We start from the raw sequence: 14,773 nt of genomic DNA, 5'->3' as shown, positions 1-14,773 counted from the left end.
ATTTTCAAACAAACAGGAACGCCTAAAACAATTATAGAAAGCTACTAGAAGATGGAGGAAAGATGTCTTAAGCTGTTCACTAAAATCACAATTAACTATAGTAACACAAAATATTGGAATGTAATTAAATGGTTCCAGTGGATGTTGTGGTTTTAATATGAAGTATCTGCCATAGGTTCATACATTAAGTACTTAGGTGAGGTCAAGTGACTCGAGAAAAGAAGTCCTTCTAAGTGGTGTCTCCCATATCAGTACTTCCTGCTGCTTGTTCCAAGCTTCTTGCTTCCACAAAGTGAGCAGCTTCCTTTTTTAAGTCTTCCTACTGAAATAATATTTGGCCTTACTATCAGTACAAATAAACAGATCTAGTCAAATTTAGACATTAATGTTTGAAATACAAAAGAAATCTTTCCTAAAGTTGTCCTCTCATCTGTTTGGTACTGCGAAGTTCCACTAGTATAGCTGACAGCCTCAGAGATACCAGTGGAAGATTTAAAGTATTAACTGGCTCCTTTTCACTCCTTGGAAAAGTGGAGCAAGAATTCTCAGAGAAAAGAAAGAGATGGATTTTTTTCATATTTACATGTAACTTAAAGGAAACACGAAAAACTCATGATATATTAAATTATAGTAAGAATCTCTTCCAAAATTAAATTCTCAACAAGTCAGTTGAGAAGACTATCTATGGTTTTGTTAATATGGACAGACTTGGATTAAGGACTCAAACCATAAGATTCTTTCTTGAAATTTAGTGTCTAATGAACATTTTCAGCTGGACACAGAGGCCTTGTTACTTATCATTAGTGCTTTTTAAATTAGATGTTTGCTTTATTTCAAACGGTATCCGTTACCCCTCTGGAAACCCCCATCCGATCACCCTCCTCCTGCTCACCTGCCCCCCCCCCCCGCCAGCCAATTTCCTGACTTGAATTCCCCTATTCTAGAGAATTGAGCCTTCATGGCCATCCTCTGCTTCATATGTAGCTGGAGCCATGATGGATCCCTCCATGTGGTTTAGTCTCTGGGAGCTCTGGGGGTACTGGTTGGTACCTAATATTGTTCCTCCTGCAGGGCTGCAAACCTCTTCAGCTCCTTGGGTCCTTTCATTAGCTGCTCCATTGGAGACCCTATGCTCATTCTATTGGTTGGCTGTAAGCCAAGGGTATTTTGATCCACTTTCAGAGATAGTATAATCACCGTAGCTTGTAGAGAGCCTTATTGAGGTGCCATGCCACCTGGCAGAAACTTGACATCAACCAATGTGAAGTTCCTCTCCCAACCTTTGAGTGGGAACTCTTGTGTCAGCCATAATCCCTTCCACTTAGGGTGGAGTGCTCAGACCAAGGTGAAGTCTATTATTCTTCAAGGACCTGCAGTTTCCAGAGAAACACTAGCCACCCACAGAACAATTAAACTGGTTCTGCCGAGAAGCTTCCAGCCTTTTCCCCTGCCTATATATTTGTAGTTCTTCATTAAACTTTGAGACCTTGAATAGCAGGTGTTAGCTTGGTCTCCGTCTCTTTTTGCCGCCTTCCCATACATCCCCAGCTTCCCTTCCAAGTAACCCATTTGATGTAACTGCAGGCAGTTACAGTAACTCTTATAAAAGAAAGCATTTAATTGGGGCATGCTTATAGTTCAGAGGTATAAGTGCATTGTCATTGGGAGCTCAGTGGCATGCAGGCAAAATGGTACTCGAGTTGTAGCTGAGGGTCCTACATCTGGATCCACAAGAAGCAAGAAGAGAGAGGCACTGGGCCTGGCTTGGACTTCTGAAACCTCAAGGCCCACACCCAGTGACACACTTCTTCCAATGAGATAGCATCTTCCCTGACAAGGCCACATCTACAAGGTCACATCTTTGAATCCTTATAAGTCGTGCCACTTCCTGATGAGTAAGTATTCAAATATAAGAGCCTATGGAGGCCATTCTTATTTAAACTACCACAGTGCCTAATACAGACTCTCAGCTAAATAGCATATTCTAAAATTCTCCAGGGCATTAACTCTTAGCACTTCAAAGATTAACCAAGGACTAACATTGGTAGACTAAGATGACTTTCTATATCTTTTGTTAATATCCTACTTTCTATGAATAAGTAAAGCAAAGACTCTTCAAGCTACTATGTTAATATAGTAATATAAATAATTTAGTAAGTATAAATTATTAATTTAAAGTCTTTTGCTATAAAAAATTAGTTCATTGTCTGACATCTTAATTACTTGTTAACTATTTTAGCAGTTCCAGTAATAGGAAATTAAAATCATAGATTCTTCATTCAAGTAATACTTGAGAATTGTATAAATAAATCAGATCATAATAATTATTAAATGCTCCATTAAAGAATAATGAGATCAGTACTGTGGAACAGGTCTAAAGATAGTAAGAATGACTATGGAGAAGTTTATGCTGTTTTTTGTTCCTTGAGAGAGTTTCTCCATGTAGCCCAGGAAGACTCCAAAGTATAAGAATTGCAAATACATACTACCACTCTTGAGGAAACAAAATAAAGAACAAGACCAAGGTAGGTTGCTTCAGCACATATCCCCAGGTACCTACTTCCTCACACTAGAACTCCCTTTCTCAGCTTTCTACTCCAGTCAGATAACCATAGAAGGACAAATCCATTCATCATGTCAGAGGACACACATCTTATTGTCTCTTCAAATGATATCCAAACTTTTCCAGAGATGTGTCTTACTGCATGTGAGGATGTGTCTATCCAATCAAGTTGACAATTGATGATGAATCATAAGAGTCCAATCTTTATATTAACTAGATACCCAAATACATTTCACTAAACCATACCATTCCAGGCCCCCCAAATTTCATATCATGTAGTAAGGTAAAATAAATTTAGTCTGTAACCAAGTGCCCCAAAGTTTTAATTTGGTCAAACCTTCACAACACTACATTAGAGTTTTCACTTGGAAAGAACAGAACAGGTGCTATGACAACTTGTAAAGTTCAGACATTTAAGGGTAGCTACATCTACGTAACACATTCTAGGCTATCCACTATAAGAAATTATACCAAAAATAAAACAAAACAGAAAACAGAGTTACAAACTTTATATACACAATGGAAAAAAGAGAAGTATTATTTTTGTAATATAGAGGACTCTGTGAATCAGAAGCCTTGGACTGGAGTGAGATAGAATTCAAACAGAGCAAGTATTAATTCCCAGAGTTCCAAGGCTATCATCTTAGACACATGATATCATGATGTGACCTTCACATTGGGAACCTCTGTCCCTCTGGCTTTGCAAACATTGCCCTCAGGATATACTGAATTCAAAGGGAAGAAACTGATGCCTATTTGGGAGTGTCCGAGAGAGATTTCTTTTTCAAATTATATATTACAGTACACCAGTGGCTGTATTTGGCTCATTTATTGTGTATATATATATATATATAATTTTTATTTTCGATATTCTTTGCTTACATTCAAAATGATGTTCTCTATCCCAGTTCCCCCCTCCCCATAAGCTCCCTAAGCCCTCTTCCCTCCTCCGATTCTCCTATCAACCCCCTTCTAATTCTCTGTCCTGGTATTCCCCTACAATGCTGGAACAAGCATTTTCAGGACCAGGGACCTCTCTTTCCTCCTTCTTGGGAGTCATTTGATATGTGAATTGTGTCTTGGGTATTCAAAGTTTCTGAGCTAATATCCACTTATCAGTGGCTGTATTCCATGTGTGCTCTTTTGTGATTGGGTTACCTCACTTAGGATGATATTTTCCAGATCCAACAATTTGCCTAAGAATTTCATGAATTCATTGTTTTTAATTGCTGAGTAGTATTCCATTATGTAAATATACCACATTTTCTGTATCCATTTTTCCATTGAGGGACATCTGGATTCTTTCCAGCTTCTGGCTATTATAAATAGGGCTGCTATATACATAGTGGAGCATGTGTCCTTATTGCATGCTGGGGAATACTCTGGGTATATACCCAGAAGTGGTATTGCAGGGTCCTCCAGAAGTGTTATGCCCAGTTTTCTGAGGAACAGCCAGATTGACTTCCAGAGTGGTTGTACCAACTTGCATTCGCACCAGCAATGGAGGGGTGTTCCTCTTTATCCACATCCTCGCCAACACCTACTGTCTCCTGAGTTTTTAATCTTAGCCATTCTGAAGGGTTTAAGGTAAAATCTCAGGATTGTTTTGATTTGCATTTCCCTAATGACTAATGATGTTGAACATTTTTTAAGGTGCTTCTCAGCCATTCGAAGTTCTTCAGATGAAAATTCTTTGTTTAGCTCTGTACTCTACTTTTTTTAATAGGGTTATTTGGCTCTCTGGAGTATAACTTCTTGAGTTCTTTGTATGTCTTGGATATTAGCCATCTGTCGAATGTAGGGTTGGTGAAGACCCTTTCCCAATTTGCTGGTTGCCATTTTGTCCGCTTGAGAGTGCCCTTTGCCTTACAAAAACCTTGTAATTTTATGAGGTCCCATTTGTCAATTCTTGATCTTAGACCATAAGCTATTGGTGTTCTGTTCAGGAACTTTTCCCCTGTGCCCATGTCCTCAAGGGTCTTCCCCAGTTTCTTTTTTATTAGTTTCAGTCTGTCTGGTTTTATATGGAAATCCTTGATCCACTTGGAGTTGAGCTTAGTACAAGGAGATAAGAATGGATCAATTCATATTCTTCTGCAAACTGACCTCCAGTTGAGCAAGCACCATTTGTTGAAAAGGCTATCTTTTTTCCACTGGATGGTTTCAGCTCCTTTGTCAAAGATCAAGTGACCATAGGTGTGTGGGGTTCATTTCTGGATCTTCAATCCTATTCCATAGATCTACCTGCCTGTCACTGTACTAGTACCATGCAGTTTTTAACACTATTGCTCTGTAGTACTGCTTGAGGTCCAGGATACTGATTCCCCCGGAAGTTCTTTTACAGTTTAGAATAGTTTTAGCTATCCTGGGTTATTTGTTATTCCAGATGAATTTGAGAATTGCTCTTTCTAATTCTATGAAGAGCTGAGTTGGGATTTTGATGGGGATTGCATTGAGTCTGTATATTGCTTTTGGCAAGATGGCTGTTTTTACTACATTAATCCTGGCAATCCACAAGCATGGAAGATTTTTCCATTTTCTGAGGTCTTCTTCAATTTCCTTCTTTAGAGACCTGATGTTCTTCTCATACAGATTTTTCACTTGTTTGGTTAGAGTCACACCAAGATACTTTATATTGTTTGTGGCTATTGTGAAGGGTGTCATTTCCCTAATTTCTTTCTCAGCCTGATTATCCTTTGAATATAGGAAGACTACTGATTTGCTTGAGTTGATTTTATAACCAGCCACTTTGCTGAAGTTGTTTATCAGTTGTAGGAGTTCTCTTGTGGAGTTTTTTGGGTTGCTTAGGTATACTATCATATCGTCTGCAAATAGTGATATTTTGACTTCTTCCTTTCCAATTTGTATCCCATACCAAAAACACACAAAGATCCAACAAAGAAGGAGAACTACAGGCCAATATCCCTTATGAATATCGATGCAAAAATACTCAATAAAATTCATGCCATTCGAATCCAATAACACATCAAAATGATTATTCACCATGATCAAGTAGGCTTCATTCCAGGGATGCAGGGATGGTTCAATATATGGAAATCCATCAATGTTATCCACTACATAAACAAACTCAAAGAAAAAAGTCACATGGTCATTTTATTAGACGCTGAAAAAGCATTTGACAAAATTCAGCATCCTTTCATGCTAAAAGTCTTGGAAAGAACAGGAATTCAAGGCCCATACCTAAACATAGTAAAAGCAATATACAGCAAACCAGTAGCCAACATCAAACTAAATGAAGAGAAACTTGAAGCAATCGCACTAAAATCAGCGACTAATCAAGGCTGTCCTCTCTCTTCATATCTTTTTAATATAGTACTTGAAGTTCTAGCTAGAGCAATTAGACAACATAAGGAGGTCAAAAGTTCATTTCTAAGAATCTCCCAAAGTCTCAAAGTTCTGTCCCTGTTTTAAGATCCAAGTTCACAGTTCCTTCTGAGATTTTTTTTCTGTCATTTATTTATTTATTTATTTACACTGCAGATTTTATCCCCCACCTGTCCACCCTCCAACTGTTCTACAGTCCATACCTCCTCCCCTTACTCCTATCTCCATGAGGATGTCCCCACTACCCACCTGCCACCCAAACAGACTTCTAAACTCCCTGAGGCCCCCAATCTCTTGAAGGTTAGGTGCATCTTCTCTGACTGAACCCAGACCCGGCAGTTCTCTGCTGTATATGTGTTAGGGGCCTCATACCATCTGGTGTATGCTGCCTGGTTGGTGATCCAGTGTTTGAGAGATCTCAGGGATCCAGAATAATTGAGACTACTGGTCCTTCTACAGGTTTACCTTCCTCCTCAGCTTCTTCCAGCTTTTCCCTAATTCAACCACAGGAGTCAGTTGCTTCTGTCCATTGGTTGGGTGCAAATATCTGCATCTGACTTGTTGTGTCTTCCAGAGTGCAGTCATCATAGGTACGGTTTTGTGATTATTCCATAGCCTCAGTAATAGTGTTAGGCCTTTGGAACTCTCCTTGAACTGGATCCCACTTTGGGTCTGTCGCTGGACACTTCTTTTCCTCAGGCTCCTCTCCATTTCCACCCCTGCAGTTCTTTCAAACAGTAACAAAGTGATCTCTTATCTATGAATCCATAACATAAGAAACAAGTCATGTATTTCCATGTTACAATGTGCAGACTAAATATTCTTGTCCAAAAAGGAAGGCAAAGAATCTTTTCTGAGGTGAAAATTTTATTCAACCAAGACAAAGCTCAATAGCCTAAACATTAAGGCTGATAGATTCATCGCCATAATCTACTGTATATACCACCATGATCTGAGCTGCAAAGAACTTGGGCAGCCCTATACCGATGACCTAACCACTTGAAAACATGTGGTAGAGACAGGCTTATCTCTGTGGATTAAAGGACATTAATTTCCAGGCTACATAGCAAAACCTTCTATCTCAACAACAACGACAATATCAACAACAACAAGGACAACAACAACAACAATGACAAGAACAACCTTAATCCATTTGCTGTGAGGGGAGTCACAGTATACCTTTTACACACAGAGCTGATCAAGGCACTTATTTGCACAAGATTAATTTCCTCATTCTCAAACATTAAAACAGTCAAATGGAGTCACTGTCAAAAGGATCCTGTATCATTTGAACCTGCAGCAGACCTCAGATGTTTTCACCTGATACTAGTTTTACAATTTTACAAAATATGAGTTCCAGAGTAATCAAACCTTACAGCTCACTTATGAAGGAAGAGCTGGTAGTCCAGGTACCCTGTGGTAGAACCAGGTTCCTTGCAGACAGCTCCTAAGAGAAGACCCAGTATGGTCATGAACAGTGATAAGAAAGAAATATTGTGACAATTAAAATATTTTCTATGAAGGCTTCCATTTCTGCTTAATAAATAATGATCCCTTGGCATTTTCATTTAAAGTTATAGTGATATTTTGAATTATTAATTAAAGACAAATATAAATAAATTAACTTACTTGACCTACATCAAATACAAAAATATTCATATAAATTCCAAGATATGTTTTGTAGAAGAGAGAAACAAGAATAAGTTGTACCACTTTTACGACATGTGTGGGAGCTAACTTTATTAAACTTAACAACCAAAATAAAGGGAAAAGATATTTTAATCTTGTTATTTGTAAGTTTTCTGCCCTGTTATCCTCCTATAGAGCTTTTCCTTCCTCTATAAAATATATGGTGCACACACATAGCCACAATATTCCAGATAAAATTTTATAGAGTAGCAGCTCTCAACCTGTAAGTTAGGACCCTTTTTGAAGATTAAATATTCCATATCCTTTATATCAGATATTTATGATCCATAATAGTATCAAAATTAAAGTTATGAAGTAGCAATGGAATAATTTTATGGTTTGAGTTGCTACAACATGAGAAACTGTACTAAAGAGTTGCAGTATTCGGAACATTGAAAAACATTGTTATAGAGTAAAATGGAATAAGTATTTTGTCTAACACTGATACAAAGAGTAGTTAGCATATGTATAATTTAGTGACTAATATTTGAAGGCTTGCTAAAGGTGTGGACCACATGATCATATTTACTGGTCACTCCAATGACAAAAATCCTTAATGTGTTAATAACTAGATGATTAATCATAGCTCAGAAATTTAAATACTCTTGTATTTATGCCACACACTTAGAATATTAAAACTATCTCTTTACTTATTGTTATTTAAATAATGCATGTGCAAACTATGGAACATGGAATAGAAAGTAAATACACTGTTCTCATTTCTTAGAATAAACATTCATGATAACCACTGTGGTGTTTTTTTTTATTTAATATTTTTATTTTCTATATTCTTTGTTTACATTCTAAATGATTTCCCATTTCCCGGATCCCCCTCCCCATATGTCCCATAAAACTTCTTCTTTCCATCCCTTCTCCAATCACCTCTCTCCTTTTTCTCTGTCCTTATATTCCCTTCCAATGCTAGATCAATCCTTTCCAGGATCAGGTCCCTCTCCATACTTCTTCATGGGAGTCATTTGTTATGCAATTTGGGCCTTGAGTGTTCAGGGCCTCTGGGCTAATTAATATTCACTTATCAGAGATTGCATTCCATGTGTATTCTTTTGAGATTGGGTTACCTCATTTAGGATGATATTTTCCAGATCAAACCATTTGCCTAAAAATTTTGTGGATTCATTGTTTCTAATTGCTGAGTAGTATTCCATTGTGTAAATATACCACATTTTCTGTATCCATTCATCCTTTGAGGGGCATCTGGGTTCTTTCCAGCTTCTGGCTATTATAAATAAGGCTGCTATGAACATAATGGAGCATCTGTCTTTATTGCATGTGGGGGAATCCTTTGGGTATATGCCAAGGAGAGGTATAGCAGGGTCCTCTGGAAGTCTCATGTCCAGTTTTCTGAGGAACCTGACTTCAAGCAATACTACAGAGCAGTAGTGTTAAAAACTGCATGGTATTGGCACAGTGACAGACAAGTAGACCAATGGAATAGAATTGAAGATCCAGAAATGAATCCACACACTATGGTCACTTCATCTTCGACAAAGGAGCCAAAAACATCCAGTAGAAAAAAGATAGGCTTTTCAACAAATGGTGCTGGATCAATTGGAGGTCAGCATGCAGAAGAATGTGAATTGATCCATTCTGATCTCCATGTACTAAACTTCACTCCAAGTGGATCAAGGACCTCCATGTAAAACCAGACACACTGAAAGTAATAGAAAAGAAACTGGGGAAGACCCTTGAGGACATGGGCACAGGGGAAAAGTTCCTGAACAGATCACCAATAGCCTATGCTTTAAGATCAAGAATTGACGAATGGGCCCTCATAAAATTACAAAGTTTCTGTAAGGCAAAGGACACTGTTAAAAGGACAAAACAGCAACCAACAAATTGGGAAAGGATATTCACCAACTCCACATCTGATAGAGGGCTAATATCCAATATGTACAAAGAACTCAAGAAGTTAGACCCCAGGGAACCAAATAACCCTATTAAAAATGGGGTACAGATCTAAACAAAGAATTTTCACCTGAAGAAATTCGGATGGCCAAGAGGCACCTTAAGAAGTGCTCAACATCATTAGTCATTAGGGGATTGCAGATCAAAACAACCCTGAGATTTCACCTTACCCCAGTCAGAATGGCTAAGGTCAAAAACTCAGGAGACAGCAGGTGTTGGCGAGGATGTGGAGAAAGAGGAACACTCCTCCACTGCTGGTGGGGCTGTAAGATGGTGCAACCACTGTGAAAATCAGTCTGGAGGTTCCACTGTGGTAGTTAATACTGGCAGAGTCACCACAGGAAAACTCTTCTAGGTATGTCTACTATGTGTTAATTTAGGTTAGGTTAGTTGGAACAGGAATGGGTGGCATTATTTCATAGGAAGGTATCTTTTTTTTATTTCTTTTTTTTTATTCGATATATCCTTTATTTACATTTCAATAGGATGGTATCTTGAACTGAATAACACAAAGAAATAAACAAAACATGAATATTCATGTGACCAGCTGTCTCAAAACTCTGCTGCCATGGTGTCTCTACTATGATGGACTATACTCTCAATCTGTGAATTGAAGTAAACTCTTCTTTCCTTAAGTTGAGTTGCTCAGAATGTTGTTGCAGTGATGAGGGAAATAATTAGTTCAGAGAATTGCTACTGAGAAGTGGGGCAGTTGCTGTGGAAAACTAATGGTTCAGAGTCCTTCAGAGCTCACCAGTTTACAGGAGCAATGAGGAATGATTTTGTGCATTAGGCTTGAAAAGCTCTTGAATAATGTAACTGTGGCCTAAAGGACCATTCTGGAGGGAGCTGGAAAGGCAAAAAGACAGATATGGTGTTTCAAGGTGACATTTATATTCAAATTATAGCACTTAAGTAACTTACTGAGAAATTCATAGAAATATGATTATGAATAAAAATATTCCAATATATGAGAGTTGTTTGAATTTGTGTATTTGTAGGCCCCTCAAATAAAGATATATGAAAGAACGATGGGATAAAAAGATCTGAGTGTAAGTCAAGGGTTGTTTGTTTTGTTCTGTTTTATAGTAAACTAGAGTTCAGGAAAAGCTGAAAGTCATAGGATTGGATCATATTTTTGGGAGGTTCTCCTATGAAAGAACATGGATACATGATTTCGCCAAATCCAGAGATAGACTCTTGAGCATCTGATGACAAACTTTAGGGTAGAATTTAGTGCATGAATTACCTCAGCTCTAGTCCTGTGTTTGTAAATATCCTTTTTGAATGAGTACTAGATTTTATGTGCAATAATTTGTTTCCAGATCATCAATGTTTGTGAGTAGTTTAAAATTATAATAAACTAATGAGCTCTAAACACATTGGTGACACTCAGAGAAAACAACGTGGTATGTAACCTCACTGTCTAAGCATCATGGAGTAGAATCTTATGCCTCTTAGTATCACAAACAGAATAAACTTTGCAAAATAATTATCTGGTGCTAAGTTTCAGAATAAAAGAAATATGACACTTGCTAAATGAAGGTTTTCAAAGTGGAGCCAAGTATCTAGTTTTTCATTTTTATTCTAAAACTGATAAGAAAATGTTTATGTAGAATGAGCAGATAGTCTTGGAAAAAGATATTAATACTATTATTATTAACTCTGTTTCCAACAATATGCACATCGACTCATGTCACTGTGATGAACATATTATGAATCAGCTCCTCAGGAGAAAGGATTTGCAGAGAAACAGTTTGCTTTAGTTATTCTTTTGGAAGTGTGAGTTAACAGTGTTTGGGCTTTCTATTTCGTGTCTACAGAAGTCTAGTATGAAATGATGGAATTATGTGGCAGGGGAATTTATTCACTTCTTGAAAACTAGAAAGCAGGAAGACAGAGGAACAAGAAATTGAATATCTGTTTAAGGGTATGTGCTCAGTTGTATAACTTTCTTCCACTAGGTACCTATATAGAGCACTATAAGCAGCAAAGGAATGTTGAGAGGGTCAAAATAAGTCTTCCATGGGAAGCATCCTCAATTGGTCATACAACAAGTGATTAGTCATGAAATCATATATATGTAACGTTATATATAAATATGTGTGTATAATACGTACTAAGAAAACTATATTTGTGCCTGATGCCATAGGTTGGCAACCAGGCCAACACTTTAGTTTTGGGGAGATGTTGCAGATGCAAAATATACTGAACACTAATTCTTCAAATGCATTCCTGTTCAATAAGCTACTAATATGTTAATATCTTTCAAATCCTAGACAGGCAAATATCATGCCTAACATAATTACCTTGGTGTTTCAAGCAAGAAAATAATCCATCCTTTCTGAGAAAACTCTCACTAAGACAAGAGAGTGAGGTCATCTTGTAAATGTTGCTTTATTTCCTCAGATGAAGTGATGAGATGGTAGCTGAAGCCAAGCTGTGCAAATACAGTGCTTAGACTGAGCCCAGAGCATTTCCTTCTCTCTTCTAATGATCCCCAGGCCTAGGCCTAGGAAGTTTTAGCCTCCATACAAGCTAATCTTTCATGCTGACTAATACAACCCAGCTTCTCTTGGATGGTCTCATACTAACTTTGGCAATCTGTTCCATTCTTCTGTTCCTTCTCATTCTCTGTCTCATTCTGTCTCCCCTGTGTCTAACTTGTTCTGTCAAACTGTCCTGGTAAAGCTACCACCCATCTCTCTCTCTCTCTCTCTCTCTCTCTCTCTCTCTCTCTCTCTCTCTCTCTCTCTCTCTCTCTCTCCTCTCTCTCCTCTCTCCTCTCTCCTTTCCTCTTCTCTCTCTCTCCTCTCTCCTTTCCTCTTCTCTCTCTCTCCTCTCTCCTTTCCTCTTCTCTCTCTCTCCTCTCTCCTTTCCTCTTCTCTCTCTCTCTCCTCTCTCCTCTCTCCTTTCATCTTCTCTCTCTCTCCTCTCTCCCTCTCCTTTCCTCTTCTCTCTCTCTCTCTCTCTCTCTCTCTCTCTCTCTCTCTCTCTCTCTCTCTCTCTCTCTCTCTCCTCTCTCTCTCTCTCCTCTCTCCTCTCTCCTTTCCTCTTCTCTCTCTCTCTCTCCTCTCTCTCTCCTCTCTCTCTCTCTCTCTCTCTCTCTCTCTCTCTCTCTCTCTCTCTCTCTCTCTCTCTCTCTCTCCTTCTCCTTTGCTCTTGAGTAACCTTCCTTACCTGTGTTGTTCTCCTGTGATTTGGGTGTATCCTAACTCTGACTTATGCTGTCAAATCTTTCCCTGATTCATCACTTTGTCTGACTCTCAATTAGACATCACTTTCCAACATGACTGCTTCCTTCTACAAACTAACCTTACCTTCATTGTTAGAGATTAAGGTGAGTATTAGGAACATGACTAAATTCTAGCCAGATCATATTGTAATCCATGGTGTGTCTGCATTCTGGCAAGATAGTATCTTTGGATGTGATACCCTGCCAGAGAAGTCATGTTGCTGGACTAAAATTCCTCTACATTATCTGGATAGACTGAGAGGCTGGAAAAAAGGACAATTTCTTTCTGGTAATCTCAGAATAACCATTTTAGAAGTTATCTTGAATGGCAAATTACTAGTGTGCTTTTCTCTAAGGAGAGTTCAAATGATTTTTCAGGTTATGCACATAGATTGAATATTTTGCTCATCTTGTTACAACAAATGGTTTTAGGAATTTCAAGATCTCAATAGACCCATTTTAATCTCAAACCCTTTTTCATAATAACCTGCCAAACAGGTTTAGGAAACACTAAATGATGCAACTATATACTACAGCCAGAAAAATTCCTCATGTTTAGTCACAGTGGGATCAACTTCAAATTTGTCAGTCGAGAAAGCCAATTAAAGAAATAATAATCTTAAACTTATATTTAAATATAAACTATTAAGTTTTCAGAACTTTAATGTTGCCAGAATACTGTGCAATATTTACTTCCTTGACTGTTTAATATTTAATTCCAAGACTGTTTTTTAAATCTTTATAATTGAGCAAATATTTTCTAGGTATTATTTTGTCTGCTTACATTAGTAACTTTATGATCAGTATAGTGAATATTTACTCTTCATTTCTTAGAAAATCCAATATATCTGGAGCTTGGGGTGCCTTACACTCTATGATGCTTAGTTTACTCAACTTTTACATCTGTGAAGACTGAACCTCATTTGAAAAATTACTTCTATTGAATTGACCTGTGAGTATGTCTTTAGGGCCCACTGTGAACAGCGACATCTCTGGATAGGTGGTCCTGGGCTATATAAGAAAAAAATCTAAGTAAATAATAGAAAATCTACCAGAAAGAAGAATTTCTGTGTTGTTCTTCTTCAGTTCCTCCAGGTTCCTTCTTAAGTTCCTGCCCTGTGCTAACCAAGTAAAGCCTTTCTCCTCCAATTCTTTTTTGGTCAATGTTTTATCACAACAGGAAAGCATATTAGGAGAGAAATTGATACCAGAACATGTGATATGACTATGGTGGATGTGACCATGTTGTCTTTTGGAGGGACTGTAGAAAGGCTTTGAAGATTTGAGCAAGACAATCCACTGAATGGGCACTTGAGGGAAGCTAAAAGAATGTGAAGCTACTGATCAAGTGCTAGCCTTAGTGGTAGTGGATACCTGACTACTGAATGGTCCTTTGAGCAAAGCTGAGGCTTGGTCTCATGTGGTAGTGTTGGCAATAATGAGCTAGGAAGCCATTATTGAGTGTACAGCTATAGTTTTAGTGTAGGCTCCAGCATATTAGATATGCCAGCACTGTGGGTTAACCACCAAGCACAGCAATCCATGTGGAGAGAGCCAAACTGAGACTACTATACAAGGTGTGTGTGTGTTTGTGTGTGTGTGTGTGTGTACATTGTAGGCAACAGAGCCAGAGAAATGAACTGTGTAAGCTTTAGGAGCCCAGAAAACTATGAACGAGTACAAGATTTTTGGTATGGAGTTTTTTACCCCATGGAATTTAAGTTTTACTTTAATCAGATTTAATCTGTGCCCCATTCCTTGGAATAAGGAAGTATCTAACTATTTTTATTTATTTATATGTGCTCACAATTGAAAGAGTATGGATTTTCTGAAGTTTAATTGAACCTTTAAATTGTTGAAATGTTTTAAGAATTGTGTCACTTTTAAAAGTTGGACTGTATTTATATTAAGATATTAATATGGTATTCTGGCACAAAAAAAGGTTATGGTTTCAGAGTAAAGTATTTGAGTGTCATGTTGGAAAGGGATTTTTTTGTGCTGGACAATTTTTGTCA

Source organism: Apodemus sylvaticus, chromosome 4 (genome assembly GCF_947179515.1).
Source record: "Apodemus sylvaticus chromosome 4, mApoSyl1.1, whole genome shotgun sequence".
Lineage (NCBI taxonomy): Eukaryota > Metazoa > Chordata > Mammalia > Rodentia > Muridae > Apodemus > Apodemus sylvaticus.
Note: the sequence above shows the minus strand (reverse complement) of the source record.